General features: G+C 36.9%; 1 long non-coding RNA gene across 1 annotated transcript; it reads right to left on the minus strand.

Annotated features, from left to right (window-relative positions):
* Nucleotides 1-747: 747 nt before the first annotated feature.
* Nucleotides 748-18,033, minus strand: LOC309606020. Its single transcript, XR_014231604.1, has 3 exons — nucleotides 11,524-18,033; nucleotides 10,857-11,138; nucleotides 748-10,520 (listed from the first exon to the last, which is right to left on the minus strand). It is a non-coding gene; the product is annotated as an uncharacterized lncRNA (long non-coding RNA).
* Between the last annotated feature and the right edge of the window lie 1,439 nt (nucleotides 18,034-19,472).

Raw genomic sequence — 19,472 nt, forward strand, 5'->3', positions numbered from 1 at the left:
ATGCACCCTCTTTCCCTGCCTGCTTCTGTACGCGGCTGGGTAGCTCCCAGTCATCCTCAACACCCAGCTCAAGCATCATCTCTGAGAAGTCTTTCCTGACTGGCTTTGCCCTCCTCTGTCTTCCTATAGTCTCATACCACCTTTGAGTTATGTTATGCTGCTTTCTTTGAAAGTTTAAGTCAGATTTATTAAGATACTATTTATATCCATAAAATAACCTGTTTCAGCTATATAGTTTAATGAGTTTGAGTTATTCTGCATCCTGGCTAGCATATCTAAATTTTAGCCCTTTGAGTGGATGTATTGACATATCATTGTGGTTTTAGTTTACATTTCCCTAATGAATAATGAGGTTGACAACCTTTCATGGTCTTACTTTTCAACTGCCAATCTTCTTTGTTGAAGTGTCTGTTTAAAACATTTACCATTTTGTTAAATTGCGTTGGTTCACTTTGTATTACTGAATTATAAAATTATACATATATGTATACACGTATACGTATATAATCTTACAGCTCTGTAATACTCACATACATGTATATGTATACATTTACATACATATATACAGATATTATATATTATGTGTGTGCATGTGTATATATGTGCGTACAATATTCTGAATATTAGTATTTCATATGTAATTTGTATTCCAGACTGTGGCTAGACTTCTCATTTTTTAAAGTGTCTTCTGAAAACAGAAGTTTTAAATTTTGACTAAGTTCAATTTCAACAAATGTTTTTATCATTCACACTTTTTGTTTCCTTTCTATGAAATCTTTGTATAACCCAAGTTTACAAATTTTATCTCCTATGTTTTCATCTAGAAATTTTGTAGTTTTAGTTCTATGATACATTTCAAGTTTAACTTTATATAGTGTGATATAAACTTCATTTTTATTTGAAATTATTAATTGTCCCATTTGTTGAAAACACTATTCTTTCCCCACTGAATTACCCTGAACCTATGCTGAAAGTCATTTGTTCACATACCTGTGAGTATATTTCTGGACTATTCTGCTCTAATTATATATTATGCAAATATTTTGTTTCTTACACAAACACCACACTCTTTTTATTACTCTAGCGTTCTAGTAAATCTTGAAATCAGGTACTGTAGTGTCTTTCTACTTTTGCATTTTCAAAATTCTTTTGTTCATATTATGTTCCTTGAATTTCCATATATATTATAGTTTCAGCTTGTCCATTTGCAGAAAATACAGACTACTGAAATTTTAACTGCATTAAGTTTCAATCTATAGATCAATTTAGAATGAAAACTTAATTTCTCTCAGGATGGTTTATAGGTTTTAGTGTACATATATTCCACATATCTTCTTGGATATTTTTCAAAAAGTAATATATTTATATGTTATTGTTAATGGTATTTAATTTCAACTGTACCTTGCTTAAATATAGGAATACAATTAAGTTCTGTATATTACCTTGAATCTTGTGAGACTGATATATTCTCTTATCAGATCTGTTTATATATATAGAGAGAGAGAGATCTTCTACACACAGTGTAATGTCATCTGGAATGAAACTATTTCTAATCTGTATAAACTTTACTTATTTACTTACTTATTTGCAACTCATATGATAATTTCTATTTTAACATACAGGATTGTGTCCAACTCATCAGGCCAGGGTGATTTCTTAGTCACCATTAAACACAGAGTAACTGGACAGGCCTTCCTGAATAGTTCACGGCAAGAGCAGTAGTGAATGATTCTGCCCTTCCCTTGGGTTAGCTTTGGCTTTAACGAATTGCTATGTCTGATGAACATGTGCCAGTAGAATGAGGCCAGTGTCCTCACCGTTAATAAATCCCTCCACCGGGCAGGTTCTGCGCCTGGATGGCCAGCCCCTGGACAGTCCACGTTCTGGACAGCGTGGCTTGTACCAGTTCAGCCCCTAAAGGCTAAAACTCACCATGGCCACACGGAAATGCATCTGCTGCCTGATGGGATCGGCATCTCGCGGCTCAGGATCTGCTACAACTTCACGCGAATGGCCGCCTCGAACAGATGAATAAATGGTCTCTGAGCTCTCACGGCCCCAGTCAGAGCAACGCGACCGGCCATGGAGACCAGGCCGCCGACCCACGGCCGCCTCAGCGTCAGTGGCCGCTCGGCCTTGGCTACCTCCTCAGCTCGCACGCAGGGCTGGGGCCTCCCATGGGCGACACAGCCCCCACGTCCCAAGGCATGCTGGGAAATGGAGTCCACGTTCCGTGACCTTAGACTGAGCAGCACGTGACGTGCGGAGGGTTCATGGGAACCACAGTCTCCGACTAGTGAGGTCTTCAGACGCTCAGAACCAGAGGAATTCAGAGAAAAAGGTATTTCCTGGGGTTGGGATTATTCAATACATGCCAATAGATCTTCTAGATCATTTAGTCCAGCTTTTTTATTTCACATAGAGCCCATTTATTGGATATGTAATTATTGTGTGCCAGACCCAGTACTGGAGGCTGAGGAATAAAGACAGGTCCTGTCCTTAGGTTTACAGAACATTGGAGAACATGGACAAGTGTGCAGACAATTACAATACCGTGTGCTAAATGCAATATGGGACTAAGCACTGGGTGCTAAAGAAGCATGTTCCTGGATTTAGGAGACGGAGAAAGTTTCCGAAAGGAGAGAAGGGGGACAGTCGAGAAGAGACAGCATGAAAATCCCTTTCTCAGTCCCTCTTAGCCAGCCAGCCTGAAGCAGCAGCACGTGCAAAGGCCGAGAGGAGAGAGAACTTTGCAGGAGTCGTTTCCTCCGGTGTGTTAGGGTGTAGTTAGCTATGACTGGAGCCCAAAGAGCAGAGGTGATGGTGGTGGTGGGAAGCCAGTCAGTGGACAGAAGTGAGGAAGAAGAGGCAGGTGCCTCATACACCGTGTTAAGCGGTTGTGTCTTTATCCTAGGAAAAGTGGGAAGCTGGTTATGGTTTTAAGCAGGGATATGACAGGGTTAGATTTTTCCAAGATGATACACACATTTTTAACATATTTAGATTTTATTTTATATATTCTTAAATATTATTTTGAAGACTTCATATATTCCTTAGATTTCTCATTTTGAAAAGTGGAATAACATGAAGTAATACCCTCTCCTCTTCACTAGATTCACCGTTTTTACATTTATATATATATATTTATATACTTACACACATTTTATTTATTTGCTTACTTATTTATTTATTTAAGTATATATGAGTAGACTTGATATTTTAAAGTAGTTTTGGGTATACCAAAAAATTGAGCAGAGAGTTCCCATGTGCCCCTTAATTTCCCTATTATTAACATCTTGCATCAGTGTGGTACATTTGATGTGCATTGTACGTCCTACAGTTTTGATGAATATATCATGGTATGTCTCAGCCATTACAGTACAGAACAGTTCTGCTCTCCTAAAAATCCCTTGTGTTCCACCTATTCATCCCTCTTTCCCTCCAAACCCCTGGCATTTATTTTTTTCCCCTTTGGCTGTTGCTTCCCATACAGCGTTGAATAGAGCTGGTGAGTGGACATCTTGTTTTATTTCTGATCATAGAGTAGAAGCATTCACCATTAAGCATGAAGTTGTATGTGATTTTGATACATACCCTGAACAGGTTGAGGAATTTCTCTCTGGTTCTAGTTTTATGAGAATTTTTATTTTGAATGGATATTGCATTTTATTAAATGCTTTCAACATGTATTAAGATGATCATGTGGTTTACTAAGATGATCATATGTTTTTTCTCCCTTATTCTGTTAATGTGGTGAATTACATCGATGCATTTTTTAATTGGTAAGCCACTATTTTAGTTCTGCTGAAACTCACGTGGTCCCAATGTATTATCCTTTTTTATAATGCTATATTTTATTTGGTAAATCTTTTGTTAAGCCTGTTTTTATGTAGATTAGTGATGGATATCAGTCTTTAGTTTTTTCTTCTTGAAATATCTTGATCTGGTTTTGGTATCATAATGCTTGCCCCATAAAATGAGTTTGGGTATGTTCCTTCTTTGTTGTTTTTCTAAAATATTTAGTGACGGATTGATATTTTTTCTTCCTTAAATGTCTGATGGATTTGACCAATGATGCCTTCTGGGCCCAGAATGTTCTTTGTGGAAAGGTTTTAAATTACAAATTCAAAGGCCTTAATGGATACAGGGCTATTAAGATTTAATAAGTCTTCTAGCATCATTTTAAATGTGTACCTTTCAAGGAAATTTTGTAATTCATAGAAGATGTCAAATTTATTTGCTTGAATTTATCATAATATATCTGCATTTGATGTTTTTTAAGGTATGCAGCATTTGTGGTGATGGCTCTTCTTTAATTCCTGTTATTGGTGATTTTGTCTTCTCTCTTATTTATTTATTTATTTTTGATCAATCCAACTACAGTGTTGTTACTTTTTTTTCTTAAATCCTGTTGATCTTTTTTAGAAAAACTGCTTTCAGTTTGAATGATTTTTCTCTGTATTTATCCATTTCCTATTTTAATGATCTTTCTCTTTCTTATTTTTTTTTCTATTTACTTTAGTCTTACTTTTTTCTTGTTTTCCTAGCTTTTTCAGAGGTAGAAGCCTTGTTCATTGATTTTAGACTTTTCTTTGTATTTAATATAAACATTTAAAACATAAATTTCCCTGTAAGAGCTGTGTTAATGGTAGACATAAATTTTGGTTCATTGTTTTTTCATTTTTATTTAGTTCCTAATATTTTGTAATTTTCCTTGTGGTATCCTCCTTGACTTATGGGTTACTGAGAAGTGTATTATTTAATGTTTAAAGTAATTATTTCACACATAATATCCTGTTTTTTGTTTTTCCATAGTGGGAAGTCAGTCTGCCCCAAGTTATTTCATCATGCAGAAGTCCTTTTTAAAGACTTTCCAATGTTTGGAGTATTTGCCATAATTTTATTTGTGTACTATTCCCACCCTTTTAAAAGTAGCCAGAACATGAATTTCTCAGTCTTTCTTGCACCTAGAAAAACAAAAACAAAAACCTAGGTTCACCAATCAGAGGCACCAGTGTGTGACCTTGATTCAGAAGAAAGCAATGTGAAGAAGTAGATGTATTAAGAAATCCAGATTTTCTGGTGTGTTGGTGGCTAAAACATAAAGCTTTTGATGCTCATGGTCCAGTTTCAGCGGTGTGGTTTTAGTGTTTTCTTTAGATGAAAAACCTCTAAATCTTATATTTTGCCCTTCCCTGCTTCCTGCGATTTATGAGGTACTTTTTAAATAAATTGCTTTTCCATTTGAACTAATTGAAGTGGCTTCTGTTACTCTCAAATAGGAATTCTGACTGATAAAGAGGTGATTGTTTTTCTAAATAATTTGCAAGACAGTAAATCAGCTTTTAAGCAGAAGTATGTAACACTTTCCCTGCACTTCAAGCAGACCAGAACAGTGTTGTACACTATGATTATTGAGTAAATACTAATGAATTGATATACATTCATGTTGTTAAAATATGCAGTCGTTCTTGATATTGTCTTTGAGCATGCTAAATTGTCCTACTAAGTAATGACATCTGTATTACATAAAATATTTTTGCTAAGGTATTTTATCCTCCAAACCTCTTATATTTTATCTTTATTCTGTTATAATCCAAATAGTTATGAAAATAGCCTGGCATAATATGAGAGTCTGTAGACTGTCTCTGACAATCCATTTCAAATTGCTGCCATAAAAATCCTCATGAATTAATTCAATTTAGTGCCTAATTGGCCTATTATTATCATTATTATTATTATTATTATTATTATTATTATTATTATTACTGTATGAAAGAAAGAACAAAAAACTTTCCCTGACAAATGATTCCGAAACTTGTTCACTCTTTAGATCAACCCAATGATGATACGTGTGAATTTGTGGGCCAGCTGAATAGTTAGTTTCCAGTTAGAGATTCTTAAACTTTAATTTTCAGAATGTGAAAATGTTTGAGGATTGGTTGACTTGACTCTATAAATCTGAAATTTCAGCACATTAAATCCATAGAATTACACTATTATTATTTATTATTATTTTATTTTTGGTGGTGGTTGTATAGGGTACTGCTAGGTGTACAGCAGTAGGCACATAAGTGAAATTTGACTTGCACTGTATCTTCTGTTTGCTCTACTGTTTCTGTTTTACAACCCACTCGATACTGTTCTGTGCCTCAGCAGTGTGATCCTTTATGAGCTCTGCCATTTGGAATACTTGGTTGGCAAATGGGAGGCAGCAGGAGGAGATCAGAGAAGGAAAGAAAGAGAGGTAGAGGTAATTATCCACCAGCTTCCTCCTTCCTGGTGTGTGGTTGGCAGTGGATGAGTTCCTCTATTGAATGATGCGGCTTCTGTCTGGTTATTCCACAACTAGATTTTTCTCCGTGAAAACAGCTCCCTGTCTTCGTCCCTTCAGACTTAAAAGCAGTACTGTTTTCCACTCCAGTTAACTCCAGGGTGCTTAACAAGGTACCCTTGTTATTTTTCTTTAACCCTGCCCAACAATTTTGTAAATGGTCTTTTTCTTGAATTTATTTAATCGCCACTTTTGAGTGGATGGCACCCTTACTGATACGGTAATTAGACCAGGAATAATCCCAGGAATCAAGTCTTCCAAATGGGAATCTGGGATTGGGTTGCCCATTTATTTAATGAGTACGTGGATATCTTACTTGTGAGGAAAAAAAAAGAAAATGGTAATCCATGGTTTTCAGTGAAAGCATAGTTACACAAATTATCATTGGTTGTGGTATTGGAAGTTGAAATAGAGTTAGTATCAACTCCGTGGGCATACAACCAGTGCAGTCATAAAGGCCCGATGCTTAGGGTTTAATGCTATGTAGTCACTGTCTTGAAATTCTTAATAAATTTCATTTTAGAATGTGTAAGTGAAGTCCCATGGGATCATGGAGCATGTGCCAAGGACTTGGAGCTTCAGATCACACACGGTCCCACCTCCCCCGCCTCTCTCTACCTTCACGTGACTGCTCTTGGCCACCTGCTCCTCCACCTCTGCCCAGTGACTACTGCCCTCCTCTGCCCCAAAAGGGAGCCCAGGTGCTGGCACAGGGGAGAAGGAGGTTTGTGCACGACCCTGTCCTGGAACAGGACCCTGGGCACCTAGGAGGGTCTGCACATGCACCACAACTTTCCCCATGCCTGAGCAAATGTGATACTTAATAGCAAGTTAAAAATTCCATGACAGTTGAGAGGGAGACCATGGAAGAAAGAAAAACTTTTTTACAGTTTTTTGATCAGGGGCCTGCATTTTTACTTTGCACTGGTCCCTACCAATTATATAGCCAGCCCTGAATGGAATGCAGGTGGAGGGCAAGGTTTTGAGAAGTGAATTGTCTGTAGCATGTTGTTACTATTATGGTTAATGATGATTAAAAACAGTTGAAACGTGCTGCAGTTTCTGACAAAACTAGAGAGTGTAAACAAAGAAAAGAACAAAGAAAAAATGCCTAAATAAGAACACCAGAGAAAAATTGGAAGGCCCCTATCACAATTTTTAAAAATGCTTTATCTACAGTGGTAGATACATCTGAAACTCAATCCCAAGGCATTAATATAAGTTTTTCGATTGCAACACCAATTAAATGCTCATCCTGACACATCTGTTACACTCAAGCAGAAGCAGGCAAACTACTGCCCAAATCTGGCCCACGACCAGCTTATGTAAAAAAAGTTTTTGTTTTATTGGTACCCAACCATGCCCATTCATTTGTGTACTGTCAATTGGTGTTCTCTAATGGTGGAGTTGAGCAGTTGCAACAGAGAACATAGGCCAGATAAACCTAAAATACGTACTATGTGGCCTTTTACAGAAAAAGTTTGCTGACCCCTGTACTAAAGTAATGACACTGGCAAGATAGTGTGGGATCCTGAGAAATAGAATGAGGACATTTGGTTAAGACACACAAGGCTGAGAATTTTTTTTTTTTTATATTTATTTATTTGGCTGGGCAGGATCTTTGTTGCAGCATGCAGGATCTTACTTAGGCATGCGGGATCTTTTTAGTTGTGGCATGTGGGATCTAGTTCCCTGACCAGAGATCGAACCCAGGCCCCCTGCATTGGGAATGCGAAGTCTTAGCCACTGGGCCACCAGGGAAGTCCTAAGGCTGAGAATTTTGAATCCCAATTCCCCATGACACTTCTTTGCTAGCAAGGACCTATTCCTATGAGCTTCTAGGCTCATTATGAAGGCTAGGTATCAGCATATCTCAAATCAGAAATGCAAGACTTGGACAAGGATTTATTTTATTCTTGTCCCCCACAATCTTGGATTTAGTAAGCTTGAGGTCTTTGTGCTGAAGGGAGTATGGGTCCATCAGGGAATAGAGGCATGGTCTTGTGGGCTCCTCATGTCTGTGAAACAAGAGGCAGAGATGATGCTAGCTGCAGTGGCCAGAATCATCAATCCCCTGATTACAGAGCAGACATCGGGTTTTTACCAAACAACAGGGCTAAGGAGGACATTGTCTAGAACCCAGTGGATTCAGTATTTCAGGGATTTGTGATGCAACAAATACTCAAACAGATTATAGTACCCAGAATTTTGTGCTACATTAATAACAATGAAAAATATATGGTAGTAGCTTTGGGACCAGGTGGAAGTCAGAAGAGCCTCAAGGAGAATGTGGAAGCTTAAAGGGGCATCAAAGAAAGTGATACTGAAAGCCTAAATGACCTTGAGCTTAAAGAGAGACAAATGGTATAAAGCTGGAGGAAATGGGATCCTTGTTATATAACGGCAGAAATTTGGCAACACTGTCCTATGGAGTAATGTGGCAAATAGGAAATGTTCCCAATGGACTTGGTGATCTAGCTAAAGAGATGTGGCATAATTGAAAGTACCATCTGGCTTCCTCCTGCTTTGTATGTTAAAATGTGAGAAGAGAAAGATGTGCTAAAGAATGAGCTCTTAAAATGAAGCAAAGACATGCTGGGTACAAAAATCAAAGTTTCTTATTCCCAGTACCTTCTGAGAGCAGAAGGGCTTCAGACCATAGGTTAAATCCAAGATGAGACTATTGTGACTTTTTTTAAAGATATCACAGAAATCTTAGGCAAAAATTCATAGAACCATTTAGACAGATAAGGATACTCTAAGGATTTTGCATGCCAAACAGATCCACTGTGTTAAACAATAAAGCTTCTAAAGAATCATAAGATTTTGTCCCACAGATACTTCCCACAGTATCATAGGGAAGCCAAGGTAGAGAAGGATTTATCTTAACAAGATTTGTGGTTGTGACTTTTGTCTAATCCACTAAACCCAAATTAAATTCAAAGAAATTCTACAAAATCGTAAAAGTTGTTAGGTGCTGGGAGAAGTACCAACAGCTTGTACTAAAGTACAGACTCCACAAGAAATGAAGAGGCCTTTGGGCCCTTGATCTAATACGATTAGAAAGCTGGACAGGAAAAGCTGTTAGGAAACTACATAACAGTAAAAACTGGTAATTTCTGATGGAAAAAGAAGGGTGAACCAGAGGACAGAACCAATAGCCAAGAATTTAGAGCCAAAAGCCACAGAGTAAGGTTGGGCCCTAATCACAGGATTGGCAACTTGTGCCCAGAGATATTTCAGAATGTCTATGGACTAGTGACTGCTGTGTACATCCTATTTTCCCCTTTTTTGAATGAAACATATTCTATGCTTTTTCTTACATCGTCTGTTGGTTGTGTAGGGACAAAATCTTGTCTTTAGTCAAGAGTTCTTCATATCGAGAGGAAATGCACTCAGAAACGTCTATTCTCGGTACCACACTCAGAGAGTACATCTGGATCTGGACCAGATGTAGATAACAGTATGTAGGACTCGAGCTTGAGACTAATTCCATGAAGAGATGTTGCTTTGGCATAGGGAATCTTTGAAGTGGGTGAGAGTTTTTTGAATGTGGTTGGTATATAAATGATTTGTGGCCAGAGGACCAACTCTGGCGGTTTCAAAATATAATCACCATATTCACTGACATTTGTTTCACTGGGAGGTGGATTCTGTGTCTCCTCTTGAACTTAGGCTTGCTTCAACAATAGAATATGGTGAGGTTGATATGTGGCACTACCAGTTTCTAGGCCCAAGGTTTAGGATTCTGGCAGTATACATTTTCTCTCTCGGAATGTAGACTCTGATCTCAGCCACACAGGCTATGTGTAGAGACCATGTAGAGATAATCTGGCTAACTTCAAGCAGAATTAAATCCAGCCCTCATCCAACTGCCACTGCACGAGAGATATTGAATGAGAAGTCCTTTTCTGAACCTAGTCAACTTCCAGAATGATGGGAGATAATAATAAAATTATTCTTATTATCTTACGTCATTTAGTTTGGGGCTGATTTGTTATATAATAATAGGAAACTGCGGTGATGTTTATCGCTAAAAATTAATTTTTTATTGAAATATCTCTATGTATCATACACAAATTAACCATAATGAGAACAAGAATTTATTTTTAATAAAATTTACGTATAGTTTCTGTGATAAATATCTTCATCCTATCTTCTGTAATTAAAACTAATCATACTCGGCCTTCCCTGGTGGCGCAGTGGTTGAGAGTCTGCCTGCCAATGCAGGGGACACGGGTTCGAGCCCTGGTCTGGGAGGATCCCACATGCCACGGAGTAACTAAGCCCGTGAGCCACAATTGCTGAGCCCGCGCGTCTGGAGCTTGTGCTCCGCAACAAGAGAGGCCGCGACAGTGAGAGGCCCGCGCACCGCGATGAAGAGTGGCCCCCACTTGCCATAACTAGAGAAAGCCCTCGCACAGAAACGAAGACACAACACAGCCATAAATAAATAAATAAATGGATCATCACATTAAAAAAAAAAAAAACATTAAAAAAAAAAAAACTAATCATACTCGACAGGCTATGTCTAAGACAGTTACCAGTAACTTAACGACACTTCATTATCTTTAATCATCCAGAAATAAATTATGTTCATTAGACTGTACACACTAAGGCAACTCTAGGGTTGAAACAAAACAAGAAAAAAAGGTTTCAAATTAACCTTACCATAATTTGAAAATATAGAGGGTATGCACCCTTTTTTTTTTTCCTACCAGGCAATCCGATAGAAATCTTTCAGATATCTCTGATTGTAATGGTTAAATTGTCTGTAAGAAAATGTATGTGAAAATATAACGACCTTTTTTTTTTTAAATATTATTTATAGTCATTTTTATAGTTATATTTTATATCTTTATTTCCATCTCCAGCTACCATCTTTTTTTTTTTTTAATTAATTAATTTATTTATTTATGGCTGTGTTGGGTCTTCGTTTCTGTGCGAGGTCTTTCTCTAGTTGTGGCAAGTGGGGGCCACTCTTCATCGCGGTGCACGGGCCTCTCACTATCGTGGCCTCTGTTGTTGCGGAGCACAGGCTCCAGACGCGCAGGCTCAGTAATTGTGGCTCACAGGCCTAGTCGCTCCGCGGCATGTGGGATCTTCCCAGACCAGGGCTCGAACCCGTGTCCCTTGCATTGGCAGGCAGATTCTCAACCACTGCGCCACCAGGGAAGCCCCATAACGACCTTTTTTAAATACAGAATTCTATCGTTCATTTATTAACTCAGTTTTAATTAGTTACTTGGGTATTGATTATTAATTTACCTTGAGTTCTGTATATGGGAGTCATAATTAAGAGTTATCTGATTTATAGCATATTTTCTGGATCTTATACTTTTAGGAAACAATGCTACTTTTCTCTCTATGTAAAGAGATAGGATCGGAAGTGATTCATGCATATATCTTCTAGTAAGCAATTTTTAATTAGAAAAAATGTTCTATAAGCTTTTGTGTTGGAGAGGACTCAAAATCCCATATTTTTTTTATATACCCAAGTTCTATCATTTTTATAAAACTTTATGTTTGAAATAAATAGTTATAGTGGGCCAAAGTAATTTGTTCTAAGGAAGGAAGAGCACAGGATTTGTAGCCGGAATTTGCTTGTTAACCTTGAATCCATGTGCAGGTTTTCTCAACTGTAAAATAGAAAAGGCAGTATTTTCCCTGCTTACTTCAAAGGATTGTTAAAAGTATGAGATTAAGCATGTGAACATGCTTTGCAATCAATATGTATTCATAAAGTAACAGCTGCGTATAATGCACTTTTATAGGTGAGTTAGAATGAAATCTCCCATAGATGGAAGAGAATCATAAAAATTCAACACCTGTAAAAGACATTGAAGACAATCACTCCCAGTCTTAATCACTTTACAGATAAATGAGATGTAGTGACTTATTCAAGTCCAAATTGGACTAGCATCTATGCCCCCTGACTCAAGACAGCACCTACAAAATCATCACCGAGGAAATAAATGCTCCATTGAATAATATAGGATATTTTCATGTTAATAGTTTGGTCCCAATGCAGTACCCTAGGATCCATATTTACTGTCACCTAACCTTTGCTATCAGGGAAGAGAATCAGATGAAGCCCTGAGTTTCAGGTGAAAGTAAAGTATCACATCATCTTCAACAAAAACAGCATCACCGGCATTGGCTCAAATTCCTCAAATTCCTATGGCCTAGATACTCAGCCCATAAAGAGAAGAGGTTCAGAGAAGTGACAAATGACCCCAACAGCAAACATAGATCATGTCAGAAGATGCAGTAAAGAAGCAGAAGCAAAGGGAATCAGGGGCTTACTTGGTTGCAGCTCCTCTTGTCCCTCAGTGGAACAGAACTCAATGTGTGGACATTTTGGCTTCTACACACTTAATATATGCATTTATAAGTAGAATTGAAAACAGTATTGAGAACATTATAGATTGTATATGGAAAAAAATAAAATTGTCCCTGTAGTTGGGAATGAGAACATGAGATGCAAAGTACAATAAAATGTGGTTAACTACCCAGAGGAGCTTATAGTTTGCTGGATAAGGCAGAAGATAAGTCAGCAATTACTGTGTAGAAAGACGTAGGCACAGCAAGCCATGGGATTGCAGAAAAAGAATATGTTAGTAAGTCCAAGGGTAATAGAAGTCGTTCTGGAGGAATTGAGTCAGGAGACAAAAAGAGCGGAAGGGTTTCCTGGTAAAAAGAACAGCATGCCTAAAAGGCTGGGAGGGAACAGTTCACTTACTCATTTTAGATAACATTGGGATCATTAGTTATGAAGAAATGTTGTATACAATAAACATTTTTTTTTTAGTACAGGCGAAATACAAGAGCCTTCTGAATGTCAAGCTCTTTCCCGCATAAACTAAGTATTTCCGTTGCCAGCTATGTGTACCCACTATGGGGAGATGCAAGCTTAGTTTTTATTTTTTTCTACCGTCTTGTCAAGATTTGAAAATAATATATGTGATGAACATAGGTTAAATGGGGCAAAGTAAAGAGTGGTCTGTGATTCTAGCTCGCTTATATGTTCATTCAATTTATTATGATTTGAGTTGATTCAGGTCAGTGTTCTTTTCTGTTAACGTAAAACATCAGGGGCTGAACATTGACTCCAACAGTACATTTTAGGAAATTCGTATTTAAAGAAAAACAATGTACTTTCAAGTAGATGATATTTCATTATTTCATTTAGAGACATTCTTAGCCTAGCATAAAACTGAAGTGATTTTATGCAAAATAACTGGTACACACATTTCAAATATCCTCTTCTGTGTCCATGGACGGCATAACCTCTTCCAATTCTCTTTGCTTCTAAGTGTAAATATGACTTCAGAATCCTTCTCAACAATGTCCCAGAGAGCACAACAAATTAATCAGAGAACTGGGCTTGATAATATTTTCTCTTCCCTGGGCTAGCAGTTCGGAAGATGTCTTTGAGATCTAGAGAACCATTATTTCATTAATCTGTATTGGAGTTCCAGGGTGCACATTGTTACTCAGGAAATGATGAATGAAGAATGATTGTGACATGAATTGAATCAACATAAGACTAAGGAAGAATCCTCATGGCTAGAATGGCCAGTGTGTCTACAAAGTTACCAGGACTGTGCTGGGCACAATGAGAGATGAGTAGGCTCCACACATCATCTGTTGTCAAGTGTCAAATAATCTTTCTAGACAACTCTTATTTTCTTCATTATGTAGTTCAGGAGATGCAGAAGGGTATGACATTCCATAAAGAAATGAAAAGTAACTTTATGCCTTATGTTTATAGAAATATCAGGAGGAAAACTCATGTGGACACAGAGTAAGCATCCAAATCTGTACCTCTCTCCCCCCCCACACACACAAATGCTATTTGATATTAGCTCAGTTCACAATGACTTTATATTAGCATATATCATAGCATGCTGGGGATGCTTTGGTCTGAGTTTTTCAGTCACAGTTGCATTTCATCAACATTTGTGGAATTATTTAATGTCTGTCTCCTTTGGCCAGACTTAGTGATATTAGATACAGATTCTCTCTTCATCACTGTATTCCCAGTATTTAGCAAAATGTAGTAGAATCAGAGGGAAACAAATATATGATGAATGAATAAATTAATGCAGTTACTCAGACACACCCTCATAGGATAGGTCTAATGCCTGTTCATGATAGGAGTGAAAATGCACTGCTTAAGTGCTTAAGTGTACCTTATGTCAACTTTTAAAATTTCTTTTAAAGATACCTTGCAAAAACATTTTACACCATTTTTAGCCATATCCCTCAATGTCCCCTTCCTCACGATCTCTACTTTTCTCTATTATGTTACTTCTGATTACTTCCAAAATATTTGGAAAACACATTACATTGAGTGGTAAGAAAATCCTTCAGAAGTTTAAGTTTTCTCACAGGAAAGGTGGACAGACAGCATTAGAATTTTTTCTGGTATAATTATAATTGAGAGCTGTAAGTTAATGAATAGACTTTTCAGTATTTTTTGTTGTTGTTGTTTTTAAGATGTGCCACTTGCAGGATCTTAGTTCCCCAACCAGGAATCGAACCCACGCTTCCTGCAGTGGAAGCGCGGAATCCTAACCACTGGATCACCAGGGAATTCCCAGTATTATGCTTCTTATGCATCTCCTAAATGATTCTTGAACTATAGTCAGAATCACCTAAGACTGCTGGAAGAGCAAAGAACTCCTAATCTCCCATTTTTTAATGGAAAACAAATTGTGTTTGTTGGCATTGTGGAGAATCCAAATGAATTCTTCATTCTTTATTGAAAACAAAGGACCAGAATATTTTATCCAGATATAAAGATTGAGATTCTAGAGCATAAATATCAAGGATAATTGTTTAAAAGCACAATTGTCTCCATGTGAAAGTATCATTAGTAGCATTGTCAAGCAAGACTAGTTGTAAGGGTAAAGACGGTTGCTTTGCTCACTGATTTCCTCACCTACACTGGAGGTGAGACTTCTAAGTCCGTCAAAATAATTCCTGTGCCAATGTGAACGTATTACCTCTTAGGTACACATTTGCAGTCCTTTGCCTCATTTTGTATTATTAGATTTAGACCTTGAAAATGTTCCTCCTTTGCACGTTGGCTTGATATTTTAAGCTTTGCCGAAAAAGAACACCAGAGGAAGTGCAAGGCTATAGCAAGCGAAAGGGTCTGCTCTTCCCAATTTCAGTGGACTGTTTTTGGATGGCTGCTAACAGAATGGCATTTGGGAGTCCTCTTAACAGCTTTTAAGGGCCAGCTGCAGTTTTTGTGCACTTGTCAGCAAGGTTCTTTGTCACCCAGCAGGTCTTTCTTAGGAACCATTTCCAGGATGCCTACACCTTTTAGTAGTCTCTCAATTACCTGGCTGGTTATTCTTATGTACTGGCTCTGACCCGCACATACCATGCAGCAGGGTAGTCACTTATGTCACTCATGAAATTATGTAATAAATAGTGTGTTTAAAACCTGATACGAAAGCAAACATTTCATCACAAAAAAATGAAGAGAAGAATGAAAATTTGCAGGATGAAGTACAAGTTTTGAAATATTTACAATATATTATTTTACAAATCCATAGAATTTGTTGAGCACCTTCTAAATGTGAGGCATTGTATACACAATTAATTTAAAGATGAAGGAAAGAAACATGGCCTCTGCTTTCAGGAGAGGTGGAGAGAGAAGACTTTCATTACTGCTATTAATAGTTACTGAGTAACTATTTGTGCAGTGCACTGTGTGGTAGATAAATGGAGAAAGAGAGAGAATTCTTAACTTTTATACTCAATAATAAACAACAAGGAAGATAGATGTTAAATAAATGATGACACATGTGATGTGCATTCCAGGCAGATTGTGGACAGGCTTGGTCTTTGGTTCATGTTTTTACATTAAGACCAAGTATAAATCCTATTAAACAACAGAAATTTAATAAGATGTATGTCATGAATGCAAGAAATGAAAACCCACTCCTGCTGTAGCCTTCTTTAAATACTCCACAATGCATTGACTATACAGTTTCCTTAAATAATTCACAAAAGATTGAATAACCTATAAAATTCTTTCATGAACCACATTTCTAATTTCCAGTTATCTTTAATAGTCTTACCTTTGCCTTCTTATATAGATTTTCCTTGAAGAATAAATGCTTGGTATTCATAAGACATACATCTGAAACCTTAGGGAATTCCCATAATCATGAATGCAGAAATAGCTGCAAAGGCTTATGAATTTTATTTGAAGTGCATTTCCACCAAAAGCCACATATCTGATGCCATATACTGAGACTAAAAGTTAGCTGTTGTTTCAACACCCCACCTACATTGTATTTCTCACTTTTTAAGAAGTTTTTTACATTATCTCAAGGGCTTACATTGAAATTCTTTAACTCTTTTTTTCTTATTTCAATACATAACATATTGATCGTTGTTCAAATGATAGGTCAACCCTGAATTTGACAATCTAATCTTGTTTTTAATCTAAAACTTTTATTTTCTGATTAAAAACCAGAATTCCATATATCTCTTTTCATTCTCTTTGCTTCAAGTCCATTTTTGGTGGTTGAATTCTAATCTTTCCATTTTGCCATGGCTGTTGATGAATGAAGAAAAGCTGAGTAGAAAACACTATTACTTGGGGAACTATTGTTGGCCTTGGTCACAAGCGGAGTGATTTATGTTATTCAATGCTGTGCTTCAATAAATCGCCAATGATTAAAAAATACAGTGGGTTTTCAGGGTATTCTAGGCTACTAAAACCATTGTACGCAGCAACAATTCTTTCTTCTAATTAGATTTTAAGTCCCTTATAGGGTCAGGTTAATATATTCAGAGTACAACTATGAAAATGTGTGCTATTGTAGAAGTAGCAATAGAAAAGATGGGCATGATTTCAAACTACCACTCAATTTTTGTGCAGATAAATCACTTGTTCTCTCTGGATTTTATTTTTCTCATGTATAGAATGGGGTTAATGAGTCTTGTTTTTTATTGCTGGCTCTGAATATTTGTCAATGCTTAACAAATAGCTTATAAATTGGAAAGAGTGTTGAGCAATAAAACACATGTTAGAGTTATGGTAATGAATTTAGGCAAAGTAAACGGTCAAAGTGCTTCTGGTCTCTCTTTTGCCATTGATAATAATGTGTAAAAAATGCAGAGTATGAGATGCAGCCTATGTCCAAGGAACAGAATGAAGCCAACTATATCCTGGGGATGGTGTCAAGACTTGGCTTCATCAATATTGTTTTTAACGCACTCTTATAATTGGTATTATTAAAGTAAGACAGACAACAGCTTAAATTTCTTGAAATTATCTCTTCAGCTTTCTAGTGACCTCCAATAATCTTTTAAATTATAATTATTTCTTGTGTATCATTCCTTTATTTTTCCAACAACATGTTTTATAAATTCTATATGCTAGGCATTATTCTAGACATCTATGTGTTGAGGTTTTGAAAATTAAAAAGACACTTACTCTAGTCTCAAAAAAATGCCGAAATAGCCCTAATAAGATAAATGAGAGTTCTCCTTTGTAAAGAATTGATGTAAGTCATTTTGACCATGTGCAACTATTAGATCTTTAGTAAATAAAATAGTCTTCAACAATTAAAGTTTGGTAAGGACTACAGACCTCCTCCCCACAGCCCTGCTACTACTTTACTATGAAATTGAGTCTCAGATCAAATTCTGCTACACATGTACATTGTTGGAGTCCAGCTCCAACAGGATCCAGGATACCCCAAAAGGATGGACAGCGTTGGCGATGAACAACAGGAAGGAGACTGAGACTCGTGGACTCAGCCAAGTCAACAGGAAGGAGACTGAGACTCGTGGACTCAGCCAAGTAAAAACAGCACCATCTCGTGCTTTCTTTATTTCATATATTCATATATAGATTACAGTAGAATTACATAAATCATTAACATACATTGTAATATTATTGTTTTGAGTTGAAAGAATGAATCATTTTGAACTCACAAAGATTTCCTTAAAAGATTACGTAAACCATACCTTTTAGTTTCTAGATTTTCTCATAAGATAAATTCCAAGGTTACCATTACGTACAGCACATGTTCTAAGAATTATTCTTGGTGGTTAACCAACCTTAACACCTAAGTCTAAATATATCCTTATATTCTATATATCCCCAGCCCCCACATAGCTTTTCCTACATGGACATTCCTTTTTATAATGCTATTAAAATATCTAAAATATATTTTACAATTTCTATTTTGAATATTGCTACTCAAAGGCAATTTAATATAGCAACAAACAATATTAGGATCCCAATAATCTATTAAAGAATAACTTTCCAAATCATTTCTATTTGTCCCTAATCTAGAACATATCTGTTCACCAGTTAATTGATCAAATATCATTAAACTACCATTAATATTGAACCACAAATTATTATTATCATCATAAACACCCTCATATGGCCATATCTCTAGGGAGGATGGTGTTTTCCAAAGAAACATTTCCCTATGTCCAGATCTAGTCACTGTTTCCCAATGTCCCTCTTTAGGCACTGGGCCTTGCCATACAGTACTCAAAGGGGGAGTCAGGGTAGTTTTTCTTCATCTAGGAAATCTAAGATTTTTCCTTGGGGCAAATCTTGCCACACTTAAATTTACATATATAGAAATTATAAGTATTGCTTTTATCGGGAGTGTAGTCCACCTTCCACGTGCAGTTCCGCCTTGCAGTTCCGCACTGGAGCGCCCCATGACCTTGTCATGGCGTTGCAGCGTCTGGATGGCTTCCAACAGTACATGGTTCCAGTTGTAATTCCATGTCGCTCTGGCAGACATCTCCATGGTATTATGTTTCTCTGAGACCTTAGACTTCTTTTCAGCACAGCAATACAGGCAGTCAGTCCCAATTGTGTTTGATCAACTAGTTGAAACCAGTTTGCCATTTATCTATAAAATACTGAATGCTTTTTACATGTAATTAATTCCTTAAACTTACTGTTTACTAGAGTAGAATTTACATCACATCTAGTAATTTCAGCACTAGAAAATAGAAATAGTATAATAAGAATTTTAAAAGGTGCAAGATCATAAAATCTAATTGTTTGCCTGAATTCAACACAATAAGGACTTGGTTACCCAGCATATAAATCACCATTGCTGTGAGTCAAGCA

The sequence above is a fragment of the Balaenoptera borealis genome, assembly GCF_965194805.1.
Source record: "Balaenoptera borealis genome assembly, chromosome: 11".
NCBI lineage: Eukaryota > Metazoa > Chordata > Mammalia > Artiodactyla > Balaenopteridae > Balaenoptera > Balaenoptera borealis.